The sequence below is a fragment of the Phyllobates terribilis genome, unplaced genomic scaffold (assembly GCF_046119375.1).
Source record: "Phyllobates terribilis strain yellow unplaced genomic scaffold, ASM4611937v1 Scaffold_8__6_contigs__length_399053987, whole genome shotgun sequence".
In the NCBI taxonomy this organism is placed as follows: Eukaryota; Metazoa; Chordata; class Amphibia; order Anura; family Dendrobatidae; genus Phyllobates; species Phyllobates terribilis.
In genome coordinates this window covers 57,522,214-57,537,576 of record NW_027362768.1, presented here as the reverse complement: position 1 = coordinate 57,537,576, position 15,363 = coordinate 57,522,214, and positions in this window count along the sequence as shown.

Here is a 15,363-nt window from a genome sequence, read left to right as displayed (position 1 = left end):
AAATGACCATTTTTTTGGTCTTTATTAAAATGAAAAGGTTGATCGAAGAGTGTGGGGGATCTAAGAGTGTGGCAACCCAGTAGTCAGGATTACTTCGAATTCTGACAATCTGAGGGTCATGTTGCAGGTAGTGCAGCAAGAAGGCACTTATGTGTCTTGCGCATCTCGGAGCCCCAAAATTATTTTCCGGGCTAGATGCAGCTAAAAATTATTATTAATTTTAAATCTGGTGGAGCTTAGTATAGATGGCCTAATAGAATCAGTTCTGCACACTGCTACAAAGCCCAAATTATTTTCCAGCCAAGATACAGATAAACATGATTAGTAATTTGAAAGCTTAAAACGGTTGGTGAGGTGATTTTAACCAATCATCAAGCTTTTACTCTTCCCAGGATGACACAGGGGTAGAAAAGTCATTTCGGATCCATGATTTGTTCATCTTTATGAACGTGAGTCTGTCTACATTATCAGTGGAGAGCCGCGTGCGCTTATCTGTCAGCACACCACCAGCAGCGCTGAACACACGTTCAGACAGAACGCTGGCTGCGGGGCATGACAAGATCTCCAAGGCATAAGTGGCTAGCTCCGGCCATTTATCCAGATTGGAAGCCCAAAAAGAGCAAGGGTCCAGTGACACAGTCATGGCTTCAATGTTTACTTGGAGATACTCCTGTACCATCGTCTCTAGGCGTTGACTATGTGTCAGACTTCTTGTCTCCTGTGGCCTTGCAAAGGATGGGCTAAAAAAGTGGTGAAATGATTCCGCAAAATTGATGTTACCAGCAGATACTGTGTTTCTGTTACGGTTTGAGTGCTGAACACTCGACGGTCCCACGGTTGGCAAGTTGGAACTGTGAGATTCACTACGTGCACCACTGGTGTTTTGTGGAAAAGCACATGTAAGATTCTGCAACAGTCTCTGCTGATACTCCTGCATGCGTGCATCCCTTTCTATGGCAGGAATAATTTCTGCAAATTTACTTTTGTACCGGGGATCTAACAGTGTGGCAACCCAGTAGTCAGGATTATTTCTAATTCTCACAATTCGAGGGTCATGTTGCAGGTAGTGCAGCAAGAAGGCACTCATGTGTCTTGCGCATCCAGGAGCACCAAGTCCCTGTTGCATTGGTGGCGAGGTAACAATCATGCTTCCTTCCTCTGCCCTCGCCCCCCAACCTTGCACAACAGAAATGTGATCAAGGTCTCCCTCATATGATGAGTCTTCCATCAGTTCGTCCTCCACTTCTTCCTGGGCTCCTGCACCTTCCTCACTAGTTTGGCTGCTACCATGCGCCCTGGTAAAACCATCTCCCCCACCCTCACATGCCTGCCGCCTTGGTGCTGCCGACCGTCTGGACTTTGCAGATGTTAGCCCTTCCGCATACAACTCCTCCTCCTCTACTTCCTCCACCTCCTCTTGTGCCACCACCTGACTCCGAATTCTGTTTAACATGTGCTCCAGCATGTAAATCACCGGAATAGTCATGCTGATAATGGCATCGTCAGCACTAAACATCTTCGTCGCCATTTCAAAACTGTGCAGAAGGGTGCATAGGTCCCTGATCTGAGACCACTCCTCCAGCGTGATTTGCCCCACCTCTGGATCTCGTTGGCCCAGGCTATATGTCAGAACGTATTGCACCAGGGCTTGTCGGTGCTGCCACAGTCGCTGCAACATGTACAGAGTTGAATTCCATCGGGTAGGCACATCGCATTTTAGCCGGTGAAGTGGCAGGCCCAACGACTTCTGTAGAGATGTAAGTCGCTGAGCTGCGGGATGCGAACGGCGGAAGTGAGCACACAGCGACCGTGCCCTCTGCAGAAGGCCATCTAGTCCGGGATAGTGGGCTAAAAATTGCTGGACAACCAGGTTCAACACGTGAGCCATACAAGGCATGTGTGTGACATTGCCCCGGCGAAGGGCCGCACCCAGGTTTGCAGCATTGTCGCACACGGCCTTCCCTGTCCATGCCTACTCGTCCAAGTGTCTGTGGTGAAATGCACCCTGTCACACACAGAGTTTCTCAAAGAAGCAGTGATGTTGTGTGCGACATGCTGGTGGAGCGCAGGCACACCTTTCTTTGAGAAGTAGTGCCGACTGGTCATCTGGTACTGGGGCACTGCGACGGACATTAGGTCTCGAAAATCCTCTGTGTCCACCAGGCGGAAAGGCAGCATTTCTGTAGCCAAGAGCTTGCAGATGGTGAAATTCAACCTCTTAGCTTTCTCATGGCTAGGAGGAAATGGTCTTTTACTTGTCCACATCTGAGGGACCGAGGGCTGGCTATTGTGTTTAGATGGGGTTGATAAGGGTGTCCCCGGCAAACTGCCAGTCTGTGAGGAAGATGCAGGCGGACATGTTAGGTTGCCTTGATCCAAAGGTGGTGCTATCAATGTCGGACAGCGCTCAACACCAGCTGGTGTTACCACCTCCAAAAAAAATGATGACCTGCCAATCACGCTGGCTGTTGCGGGTAAAGAGGTGGCAGGTCTGCGTCCCAAAACAGGTGTGACTGCTGTCCCCCCAGTCACAGAGGATGAAGAGGCCGCGGATGCACAAGATATGGCAGACGGTGGTTGGCCCGGACGGCTAGGCCGCATTGTAGCACAGTGAGCTTCCCACTGCAACTTATGCTTCATGTCCATGTGCCGGTTCATGCATGAAGTACTCAAACTATGTATTTTTTGGCCTCTACTTAGCTTTTGCTGACAAATGTTACAGATAACACGAGTTGGGTCATCTTTATTGATCTGAAAAAATGCCCAGGCTATGCAAGGCTTAGCACCCATGCGACCTGAAGAGCCACCACGACTTGTGGTGAGAGGCAGAGTTGTGTTTGAGGATGCAGTTGTTGACGTGCTTCCAGTACTACGTCTCTGTCCAGGAAGGCGCAACCTGACCTCGTCGTCACAAGCATTCTCCTCCACCTCCTCTGCTGACCTCATCTCTTAGCTGACTGTGGGTTGACAGTAAGTGGGATCTCCAACCTCATCATCATCACCCTGTGCGTTATCACACCCGTCGTCCTCCGAGCCAATCTGTTCCTGCCCTGACAGAAAACTAAAGTTGTCGCTCCAATCAGGTATTTGAGTCTCATCATCGTCTTCCTCATTGTCTCCACCAACAGGAGTTACAGTTTGGGAATGAGGGTCTACATTATGGTCAGAACCTTCAGCGTCTGGTCCTGGATCCGACTCATAAAGATTCTGGGCATCAGTGCAGATCATTTCCTCGTCTGGATTCACAGAAGCGCTGGAGCTGACCTCTGATTCCCAGGCTATAGTATGAGTAAACAGCTCTGCAGACTCAACCATCTGTTCTACCTCATACTCAGACGGTCAGCTGGAGATTTGGGAGCTGTGAGGAAGCAAGTGCGATTGGGGTGACACCTTTGAGGACTGGAGTATTTGTGATGTTGAAGTTGATGTGGAGGAGAGCCCACTTAAAGGAGCACTAGATATCCGTTGAAGCACCTGCTGTTTTTGTGCCTCATCTGGAATTTGTAGCGATTGGCGTGGCCGTAAGAAAGGGATCTTATCACATTGTCCGCTAAAAGAAGTAGACATTTTAGTTTGGCTGGAAGATGGTCTTTCTTCTGCAGATGTTACTGTTGCTTTAACACCTACCCCACGGACACAACCTTTTTTCCCCTTCCCAACACGCCTATTCCCCTTTCCACCAGCAGCAGGTCTTTTTCCACTCATTTTGGTGGTTAACTAATTCACAACTCTGGAGTTGTTTGCACAAAAAAACAATGGATGGGAACCGAGCAGAGCTGAGTGGCCAAACTGTGGTATTAGGCCAAAACTATTGGCTGTGTTAGATGCAGAAAAAAATTATATTCAATTTGCAACCTGATGGAGGTCAGTATAGATGGACTAATAGACCAAGTCCCACACATTGCTAGAAGCCCAAATATTTTTTCAGAGCTAGATGCAGAAAAAAATTATATTCAATTTGCAACCTGATGGAGGTCAGTATAGATGGACTAATAGAACAAGTCCCACACACTGCTAGAAGCCCAAATATTTTCTCAGAGCTAGATGCAGAAAAAAATTAGTTTTAATTTGCAACCTGGTGGAGGTCAGTATAGATGGACTAATAGAACAAGTCCCACACACTGCTAGAAGCCCAAATATTTTTTCAGAGCTAGATGCAGAAAAAAAATATTTTTAATTTGCAACCTGATGGAGGTCAGTATAGATGGACTAATAGACCAAGTCCCACACACTGCTAGAAGCCCAAATATTTTTTCAGAGCTAGATGCAGAAAAAAATTATTTTTAATTTGCAACCTGATGGAGGTCAGTATAGATGGACTAATAGACCAAGTCCCACACACTGTTAGAAGCCCAAATATTTTTTCAGAGCTAGATGCAGAAAAAAATTATTTTTAATTTGCAACCTGATGGAGGTCAGTATAGATGGACTAATAGACCAAGTCCCACACACTGTTAGAAGCCCAAATATTTTTTCAGAGCTAGATGAAGAAAAAAATTATATTCAATTTGCAACCTGATTGAGGTCAGTATAGATGGACTAATAGAACAAGTCCCACACAGTGCTAGAAGCCCAAATATTTTTTCAGAGCTAGATGCAGAAAAAAAATATTTTTAATTTGCAACCTGATGGAGGTCAGTATAGATGGACTAATAGACCAAGTCCCACACACTACTAGAAGCCCAAATATTTTTTCAGAGCTAGATGCAGAAAAAAATTATATTCAATTTGCAACCTGATGGAGGTCAGTATAGATGGACTAATAGACCAAGTCCCACACACTGCTAGAAGCCCAAATATTTTTTCAGAGCTAGATGCAGAAAAAAATTATATTCAATTTGCAACCTGATGGAGGTCAGTATAGATGGACTAATAGACCAAGTCCCACACACTGCTAGAATCCCAAATATTTTTTCAGAGCTAGATGCAGAAAAAAATTATATTGAATTTGCAACCTGATGGAGGTCAGTATAGATGGACTAATAGACCAAGTCCCACACACTGCTAGAAGCCCAAATATTTTTTCAGAGCTAGATGCAGAAAAAAATTATTTTTAATTTGCAACCTGATGGAGGTCAGTATAGATGGACTAATAGACCAAGTCCCACACACTGCTAGAAGCCCAAATATTTTTTCAGAGCTAGATGCAAAAAAAAATTATATTCAATTTGCAACCTGATGGAGGTCAGTATAGATGTACTAATAGACCAAGTCCCACACACTGCTAGAAGCCCAAATATTTTTTCAGAGCTAGATGCAGAAAAAAATTATATTCAATTTGCAACCTGATGGAGGTCAGTAAGGATGGACTAATAGACCAAGTCCCACACACTGCTAGAATCCCAAATATTTTTTCAGAGCTAGATGCAGAAAAAAATTATATTGAATTTGCAACCTGATGGAGGTCAGTATAGATGGACTAATAGACCAAGTCCCACACACTGCTAGAAGCCCAAATATTTTTTCAGAGCCAGATGCAGAAAAAAATTATTTTTAATTTGCAACCTGATGGAGGTCAGTATAGATGGACTAATAGACCAAGTCCCACACACTGCTAGAAGCCGAAATATTTTTTCAGAGCTAGATGCAGAAAAAAATTATATTCAATTTGCAACCTGATGGAGGTCAGTATAGATGGACTAATAGACCAAGTCCCACACACTGCTAGAAGCTCAAATATTTTTTCAGAGCTAGATGCAGAAAAAAATTATATTCAATTTGCAACCTGATGGAGGTCAGTATAGATGGACTAATAGACCAAGTCCCACACACTGCTAGAAGCCGAAATATTTTTTCAGAGCTAGATGCAGAAAAAAATTATATTCAATTTGCAACCTGATGGAGGTCAGTATAGATGGACTAATAGACCAAGTCCCACACACTGCTAGAAGCCCAAATATTTTTTCAGAGCTAGATGCAGAAAAAAATTATATTCAATTTGCAACCTGATGGAGGTCAGTATAGATGGACTAATAGACCAAGTCCCACACGCTGCTAGAAGCCCAAATATTTTTTCAGAGCTAGATGAAGAAAAAAATTATTTTTAATTTGCAACCTGATGGAGGTCAGTATAGATGGACTAATAGACCAAGTCCCACACACTGCTAGAAGCCCAAATATTTTTTCAGAGCTAGATGCAGAAAAAAATTATATTCAATTTGCAACCTGATGGAGGTCAGTATAGATGGACTAATAGAACAAGTCCCACACACTGCTAGAAGCCCAAATATTTTTTCAGAGCTAGATGCAGAAAAAAATTATATTCAATTTGCAACCTGATGGAGGTCAGTTTAGATGGACTAATAGACCAAGTCCCACACACTGCTAGAAGCCCAAATATTTTTTCAGAGCTAGATGCAGAAAAAAATTATATTCAATTTGCAACCTGATGGAGGTCAGTATAGATGGACTAATAGACCAAGTCCCACACACTGCTAGAAGCCCAAATATTTTTTCAGAGCTAGATGCAGAAAAAAATTATATTCAATTTGAAACCTGATGGAGGTCAGTATAGATGGACTAATAGAATGATGCTATGCCCAAAAGGTTTTACTTCACTAGGTGCAGTAAAAAAATTGGTATTCTATACACAGGTGGTGTAGCTTGCAACACAGATAGGCTACTCCACTGACTAACACACTCTGCAATAGGCCAAAAAGGATTAGCTTTGCTAGATTTAGCCAAATGCTGTGAAAAAAACTTGCACAGCACTGGCACAGACCTGCCTGGCAAAAACTGATAGGAACTGATGTAACTTAGTCCTGAAAAGGACTGCAATTACAATTAGTCTTTACTCCCAACCTATCTATTTAAGAGCACAGACCTGCCTGATAAAAGTCGTAGGAAATGCTGTAACCTAGTCCTTAAAAGGACTGCAATCACAACTATTCCCTACTCCCAAGCTATCTGTAGATTTGTGCGAAAATTGGCTTGAAATTAACAAGGTATAGCGCACACAGCAACAGCGGTGCCGTCTAACATGCAGCTGCAGCAGTGAGAAAATGGTGGCGACGGGGAAAATGGTTGGGTCTTATAGGGCAAGGACATGTGACATACACTGCCAAGGACACATGCCCTTGCTTGTGTGAAAAAAAGCACTTCGCTCCGTGTGTGCGCTGCTGATAGGCTGACAGATTGCACCTCCCCACTGTAAATGCGGTAAAGAGAAAAAAAAATGGAGATCTACATTATTCCTGCAGAGATCCATCCCCTGCCCCTCCCCCCGCCCCGCTGTACACTCAAACTGCGTATTAACATTAATTTTCAGCATTACTGAGAAAAAATCCAGTTATGATTTTGGTGCACAAACAGTTATCGAACATAACCTCGAACAGCCGAATTTTTTTCAAATCGTTCGTGTTCGCCGAACGGCTCGAACACCGCCCAAAACAGCTCGAATTTGAGATTGGCGAACAGTTCGAGTCGAACAACGCTCATCTCCACTTATGACCATGTGATATTTCAGTTTTTTTTTAATAAATTTGAAAAAAATTCTACATTTCTGCTTTGTTCAGTCAAGATAGGGTGCAGAGTGTATTTTAATGAGAAAAAAAATTAACTTTTTAGAATTTACCAAATGGCTGCAATGAAACAGAGTGAAAAATTTAAAGGGGTCTGATTACTTTCTGTACCCATTGTAGAGGAGGGTCTCAGTAAAAAAAAAAAATATGTTCCCATTTAAAGGAGCGGGTCTCCTATAGTGGTAATGCCCATGCTGTGACTGTAAGGGCTGCCAAAATTTGGGAAAAACCCCACTAACAATTTAAAGACACATAGAGCTGGGCCACAGTAACAACATGTTCCCATTAGAAAGGAGAGGGTCTGCTATAGAGTATGCTATAGAGTATATAGGGTATGCAGTGAATGCAATGGCTTCCAAAAATTTGGAAGAACTCCAATGCCCCTTGCAAGAGATGTAAAGGTTGGAGGGCCTCCCTAATAATGGGAACATTATTTCTCTAATAACCCCCCAAGACAGCACACAGGAGGATGTAACCCCATCCTAATAGGGACAGGAAATATGAAGAGGTTTAAATCCCCCTCCCACATCCTCCCTCCAGTGTTATTTCCTGTCCCTATCAGGGATGAAGAGGTCATCCCCGGTGTGCTGGGCTGGTGACAGGCACTGGGGAGAAAACTACTAGCCGGGCAGCGGAGGATCGATCGGTTTACCTCTCCTCCTCACATGCGCTGCTCCCGTCTCCTCCGGATTCGGGACCCCCTCCTCCAGTCCGCGCACTCGGGCAAGGTCTGCAGGATCTTCTATCTGGAGTCCTCTATGAGCTCTCTGGCCCATCTCATCCTCTTCCCCCCTGCTGGATGTGCGGGCAATGCCGGTCTCCAGTATGTGGAGTGAACGCCTCGGCTCCGGAAGTGACGTCGGACGATGAATGATGACTTCACTTCTGGCGGTTATGTGTTCCACGGTGGAGTGCAGCAGACGATTGGGGGAAAAGAGCGGTGATCGCCGCCAGATACCTGGAAACCGTGGAAGGAAACCCTCTAATCAGAGGGAGGCGCTGGTCCAGTCGCCCATAAATGAGCCCTGGACAGGAAGACATCTTCAGGTAGGACAAAACCATGTTTGTTGAAGCATCTTCTCGCTCTGCATCGGTAGAGCCCAGCGCCGGTCCAGTCCCAGTAAGTATGGCACTGGTTGTCCATCTCCCAGATGCAGGTAATAGTGATTATAGCTCCCTTTCCCTTCTCCCTTCTATTATAGGGGGACAAGGAACCTGCATCTGGAGACAAAGCTAAACCAACACGCAGATGTCCCATCTGTACAAAAAAGCTATCGTCCTCCCATAGGAAGCCCCTATGCAAGGACTGTACGAAGAAAATTATCAGGCAGGAACAACCTTCCTTAATGGAAGAGATAAAGGGGATTGCACGTCAAGAGATCAAATCCTTGTTAGCCTCAGTCGCTCTCCCTACACCCACAGGATACTACATGTACTCCCTCAGCAGCCAAAAAGAGGAAGATCAGCCCACCAAAGGGAGGGGAGGAAGACTCTCAAGATGAGATATATATCTCGGAAGATCTTCCAGAGGAAGGTGAACTGAGTCCAACTCCAACTCTCCCAGCGAGAAAGATATTACTTTCCATCAGATAGCTTGGAGGAACTCCTCATGGCAGTAAGGAGAACTATGGAGGTAGAGGAAGAAAAGCTTCCCCAGACAGTAAAGGATCAGATGTTTGGGGGGCTGCATTCCAGAAGAAATTAGTGTTCCCTATACACCAGAGTATTAGGGATTTAGTTGTGAGATGAACGCATCTGTCAGAAAAGGGGTAGATTAGTTGACTGTGGATTGTTGGAAGACGCTGAAAAGTTCAGGAAAGTTGCACTTGAGATTTGTGGTGAGGGGTATGTTGAAATAGAGGAATAGACGAAGCCTGGTTGTTTTAATTATTTTTATGTCAAGAAGGGAGAATTATCTAGCACTGTAACAGCAGTGACTGTGACTGTTTAGTGCTACAAAAAGCAGCTGATGTGAAAAAAAAAAAGAGGCTGTGCTGAGTTTATCGAAAGAAGGGAAAAAGTAAAAAGTATGTGGAGAATCTTAAATGGTTAACTAAAATATGCGAGCTACCAGATAAGTGCAAGTTACAGCTGCTAGAATAGCAAACAGCCTTGGCTTGATACGGAACAGCAGAGAATTTGCAGAAAAAAAAAAAGGGTGAATGGAGGACGAAAATACAGACAATAAGGGAAAGATGCTATGTTATGTGTATTACAAAGATACTGCTCTCCGATAATGGCGGCGTAATGAATTGTTGGGAATGTTCTAATTGTGGCCAGCAGAATCCATTGTCAGCAGATTATTGTGTTGCATGTCACGTGCCCCATCCAGGAGGGCCACCCCTCGCTACTACCCAAGCCACTCCTAGTGCCCCATCCTCATCTGTTATACCTATGTCCGCCCAAAGTTCCAACCCTTCCTGCAGCGGCCATGTTGCTATACCCATTGCATCACCTCCGACCTCTGACCAGATGTCCCTTTGGTGGCGGCCATCTTGGCGCACCCCTCCTGTAGTGTGCTTCCTTATGGTGGCGACCATCTTGGCACACCCGGAATACAGGCAGCAATACACACTACACCCGAAATGTGTATGAGGAAGATCATCATGATCAGTGTGTGACAGAGCATAAGACGCCAATACGTATGAGAGTGGGGTTGACTTCTGTCAAGCCCTTAAAATATGGGCTCAGGATAAGTTGGCTGATCAATCCACTACCCTCAACAGCACATATTTATGTCCACTTTGACATTAGGGCTAAAATATGGTGATGTAAACTAATTCTCTAGATTGTCATATATCCTTAAGTTTCTAATAGATGCACATACACGTTGTCTGGTTTACAGTAATTGATTTAGCAAACGCTTTACAGTAATTGATTTAGCAAACGTTTTTTTTTTAGCATTCCACTACACAAAGACTGTCAGTTTCTGTTTGCATTTACATATCAGGGCAGGCAATTGACTTGGACGGTGATGCCACAGGGTGCGCAGAATAGCCCTAATCAGTTTGCAAAGAACATGTCTAGCTGTCTGCTGCCGTGGCAGCTGGACAACTCTGAGGTAGTACTTTTACAATACATGGATGATCTTCTTTTTTGTGCCCCCACGGAGAAAATGTCCATCAAGGCCAGTGTTAGCCTCCTCAAGCATCTAGTAAAACTGAATTGTCGAGTCTCAGCCTCGAAACTTCAGTTTTGCCTTGGTCAAGTGGTCTTCTTAGGCCACTGCCTTACTCAGGGTGCCAGACATCTCACAGAAGAAAGGAAGACGGCCATCTACCTGCTACCATTCCCAAAAGGTCTCATAGAGCTGCAACGGTTCCTCGGACTATATACATATTGCAGACAATGGATCCCAGACTCTTCACGTCTGATGCAGCCCCTTTATGATGCATTAAAAGAAGACACTCTGGCTGATGTAAACAACAAGGACCACCAAGAACTGTTGCAACAAGCCTCTGAGCAACTAAAGTCAAGGATAATGACAGCCCCTGCCCTTGGAAATCCGGACTATGCTCAACCTTTCCATTTGTATGTCTCTGAGATGGGAGGGCATGCAGCCGGAGTACTCACGCAGAGACACTGTACAAAGCAGCGCCCAGTTGGTTATTACTCAGCGCATCTGGACCCGGTAGCCAGGGCCTACCCCAGCTGTCTACGAGCTGTTCACGCCACACAACAGTTACTTGAAAAGACGGCGGATATCATCCTTGGACATGAGACTCACATTTATGCTCCACACGATATTGCGGCTGTTCTGGCTTTACAGCAACCTAAACATCTGTCCACACAGAGACACCTGCGGCTGCAGTGTTCGTTGATTTTGCCAGAAAATGTGACGTTATACCAGTGCACCACCATCAACCCAGCCACCCTGCTGCCTGCACCTGAAGGAGAGGAGAAAGAGGCTCCACTGCATGATTGTCTGGAACAAATTACTGCGGAGTCAACTCTACTTGTTCTAGTGGGGGAAGTACCCTTGGATGATCCAGAACTTACATACTGGATACTGGATATGCTGTCACAACTGAAGATACATTGGTAGAGGCTGCAACCTTACCACCGCCAAGAAGCTGGTCTCTGAAGTTGTTCGCCGGTATGGAGTCCCAGAAGTTATCGAAAGTGATCAAGGACCAGCCTTTTCCTCATGCGTGTATCAAGAAATACTTACCATGATCAGATCAACAGTGGCTTTACATACTCCTTACCATCCACAGTCCAGCGGCAAGGTGGAGAGATTGAATGGCACACTGAAAAGGCAGTTGACCAAAATGATGCAGGAGACTACGGCCCAGTGGCCTGAGCTCCTTCCCATTGCACTGTATCACATACGCACCACCCCCATAGGGAAACACAAACTGTCACCCTATGAGATACTATTTGGGTCACAACCAGCCATAGCTAGATTTACCCCACAACAATTATAAGAAGAAACAGATTATGCTGTGCAATATGTGATTCAGCTTGCCAAAGCACTAACTAACACCCATGCGTTAGTATCATCTTCTATTCCAGATCCAGCTGATGCAGAAGGTTGTCATACCCTCAAGTCTGGAGATTATGTGTATGTGAAGAGGAACCATTGTATGATGGACCATACCAAGTGCTCCTGACAACCCCAACAGCAGTAAAACATGAATTTTCTGAATATGTCTAGTGATCCAACATGTGGCAATCCGGATGTTGGATATTGTAGCCCCCTGGGACAAATGCCTTCATGGTGTATACTATCAAATAACAGTTTTTATCGATTTGGTGCATAAATTAGTATTACAGCACTCTGTTTTATGGGATCTACCATCAGCCACATATTGGGTCTGTGGGAATAATGCGTATAAATGGCTCCCAGTCGGAGTGGGGGGGACTTGTACGTTGGCCCGGCTAACTCCAGCCACTTATCTTATTCCCCATAGTAAAGTAGATATGAGAGCCATCCCTCTTCATACCATCTATAAACGTGCTAAGAATAACACCCCACACCCATCAGGAAGACCTCATTTAGTACAAATGAGTATACCCAATAAGATAGCCAGTACTGTCTTCCGCTACCCTCTGGTAACACAAATGTGGGACAAATTAGTGGAAGTCACTGATTACTTAGATGACCAGATTTGGAATATTTTGGAAGTAATTAATACTACTGTTGCAGTGCAGAATCAACTTATTATAGTCAACATACTTTAGTGTTGGAGTATTTGACCGGAGCTCAAGGAGGGATGTGTCAGGTTATAGGCCCAGCCTGTTGTCACTATATTGACCACCGACTCTACCATACGGTTAAAGACTAAAATGGAAGACATTAGGAAACTTAGGGAAGAATATAACAAACATAATGAATTGACCAAAGACAGTTAGTGGTCTGATAGGTTTTCCTTTTTAAATCCTGCTAATTGGTTTAAAGGGATTGGTGGATGGATTGCTGGAATATTACAAGGAATGTAGCATATTGCTGCTTGCGTCTTGTTAATATTAGTTTTACTAAAACTAGTCTTTTATTGTATCCCATTTGGCATGAGGAAAACCTGCCAGTCATCAGAGAGCAAGGAGGACGCTGTCAACCAACATCCAGTGCTACTGTACACGGACCTCCCAGATGTAACCAGCATTGAGGACCTGAACGGCAAGGGAATGATGACCTTTACCCGCTTGCCCCAACCAACCTCACATCTGAAGATCTGAGCTTTATGATTATGTCAACAAACAAGGGGGGATGGACATGCCGCAACAGCCTCAATTGGTAACAAGGGCACTAATTGGGTGAAGACCAATGTCCCTCAGGCTCAAAACATGACCCTGGGAAAGCACCTCTATTGTTGATAATAACATAATTTTTAGGGGGGAATGTAAAGGACATATTAATATTCATGCTATCCCAGTGTAAAGGACATATTTATACTCATGCTAGAGCAACTCCATTTTGTCTGCTTGCTTTAAAATCATGTTATTATCACTCCTTGCATAACATACATTCTTTCTTTCTCTTCCCATGCAACTTTCTCACACTGACCTTTTCTCACAAGAACATTCTGCGAGACACCCTGCTCCTGTTATCTGACTAGTCTGAGCCGGGATGTACGACCTTGTAAATTTCCAGCGTGCTTCGAACTAACGATAATATGACCATATCTGTGTTTCCGTAATAATTGCACTAACATTGGCTCTAGTCTGTAATACTGTAGTACGGCTGTAGATGATTGGACATTAATAAACTCAAAACAATATAAAATGCTAAGCAAAATAAACGGGATCAGAGATTCTTTGAATCCTCCCATACAGAGCATTGCCTCCGTTTGGTTTTCTGAGGATTGCGCAATCAACATAATAATTTGACACTCACTTGGTCAACCGTGAAGGGCCATTGCCCTCCCTTAACATTATCACATCCCCATACATCCACTTTACAGGAGGTTCTTAAGATTCGCAGCGGCTCAGTGGGAACAAATAGTCCACTACCAGATCAATGTTCTCCCATTCGGGATCAGCCCCGTGAATATTTACAAAGGTCATGGCAGAAGTCATGGCTTATATCAGGGGTCAGAATATTTCAATAGTACCATACCTCGACGACCTGTTATTAATCGGGCCCTCAGTACCATTACTCCAAGAACATATACAGTTGACCACTCAAATCCTATCTTCTCTGGGCTGGTTTGTGAACCACAAAAAATCGAATGTGGTTCCCTCCATGACAAAAACGTTTCTAGGAGTAGTATTAGATTCCCACAGCCAGATATAATTTCTGCCCAAACAAAAACAGGTTATGCTAAAAGCAAAGATCAATGTCCTAAGAAGCAGGAGATCAGTATCATTGAGAGATGCCATGTCGCTCCTCGGGTCTATGACATCCTGTATCCAGATGGTGGCCTGGGCTCAGGCACATAACCGAACATTACAGACCCACATCCTTATGAATTGGGACGGATCTCCACGGTCTCTGAACAGGAGAATTCCTATACCACCATGGGTAAAGACCTCTCTATTCTGGTGGTTGAAAGTGAAGAATCTCAACAGAGGAGTACCATGGATCCAGAATCCGCTAGTAACCATAAGAGTGGATGCATGCGGGAAGTGATGGGGAGCAATGGTCTCCAAAGAGCTATTCCAGGGTATATGGACCAAAGAGGTGAGCCAGCGCTCATCAAATTTCAGAGAATTAAAGGCCGTAGAAGAAGTCCTCAGAGCAGCAGAGCCTCTGGTCCAGAAAACCTACATACAGATATTTTCAGACAATATCACCACAGTAACCCACCTTCGTCATCAAGGGGGCACAAGACATGAAAGCTTAAACGCAGTCTCTAGATTTTCTACAAGAAGGTCTGGAAAAAGGTTTCAGACCTAGTACTCTTAAGGTCCAGGTAGCTGCGTTCAGCTCATACTTTTATCAAAGACTAGCTGAACATCAGTGGGTAAAGAGATTTATGACAGCAGCCACCCGCATCCACCCTAGAGTAACAGACTTGATTCCCCCCTGAGACCTTAACATTGTTCTGAAGGGGTTAACCCTTCCACCATTTGAACCCTTATCAGCCATAAGACTGGACAGGCTGACCTGGAAAACGGCTTTCCTGGATGCAATAACAACAGCCAGAAGAGTGTGTGAACTACAGGCCCTTTCGGTGAACGAACCCTACCTGAGAATCCTGGAAGATTGTCTAATTTTCCGACTTGACCCTTCTTTTCTACCTAAAGTGGTCTCAAATTTCCGCAGATCTCAGGAGATAATTCTTCCATCATTTTGTGACAACCCAAAAGACAAGAAAGAAATGGAATTCCACACTCTGGATGTTCGGAGAATAGTACTACACTATCTTCATGAAACAGAAGAAGGAAGGAAAGACAAGAA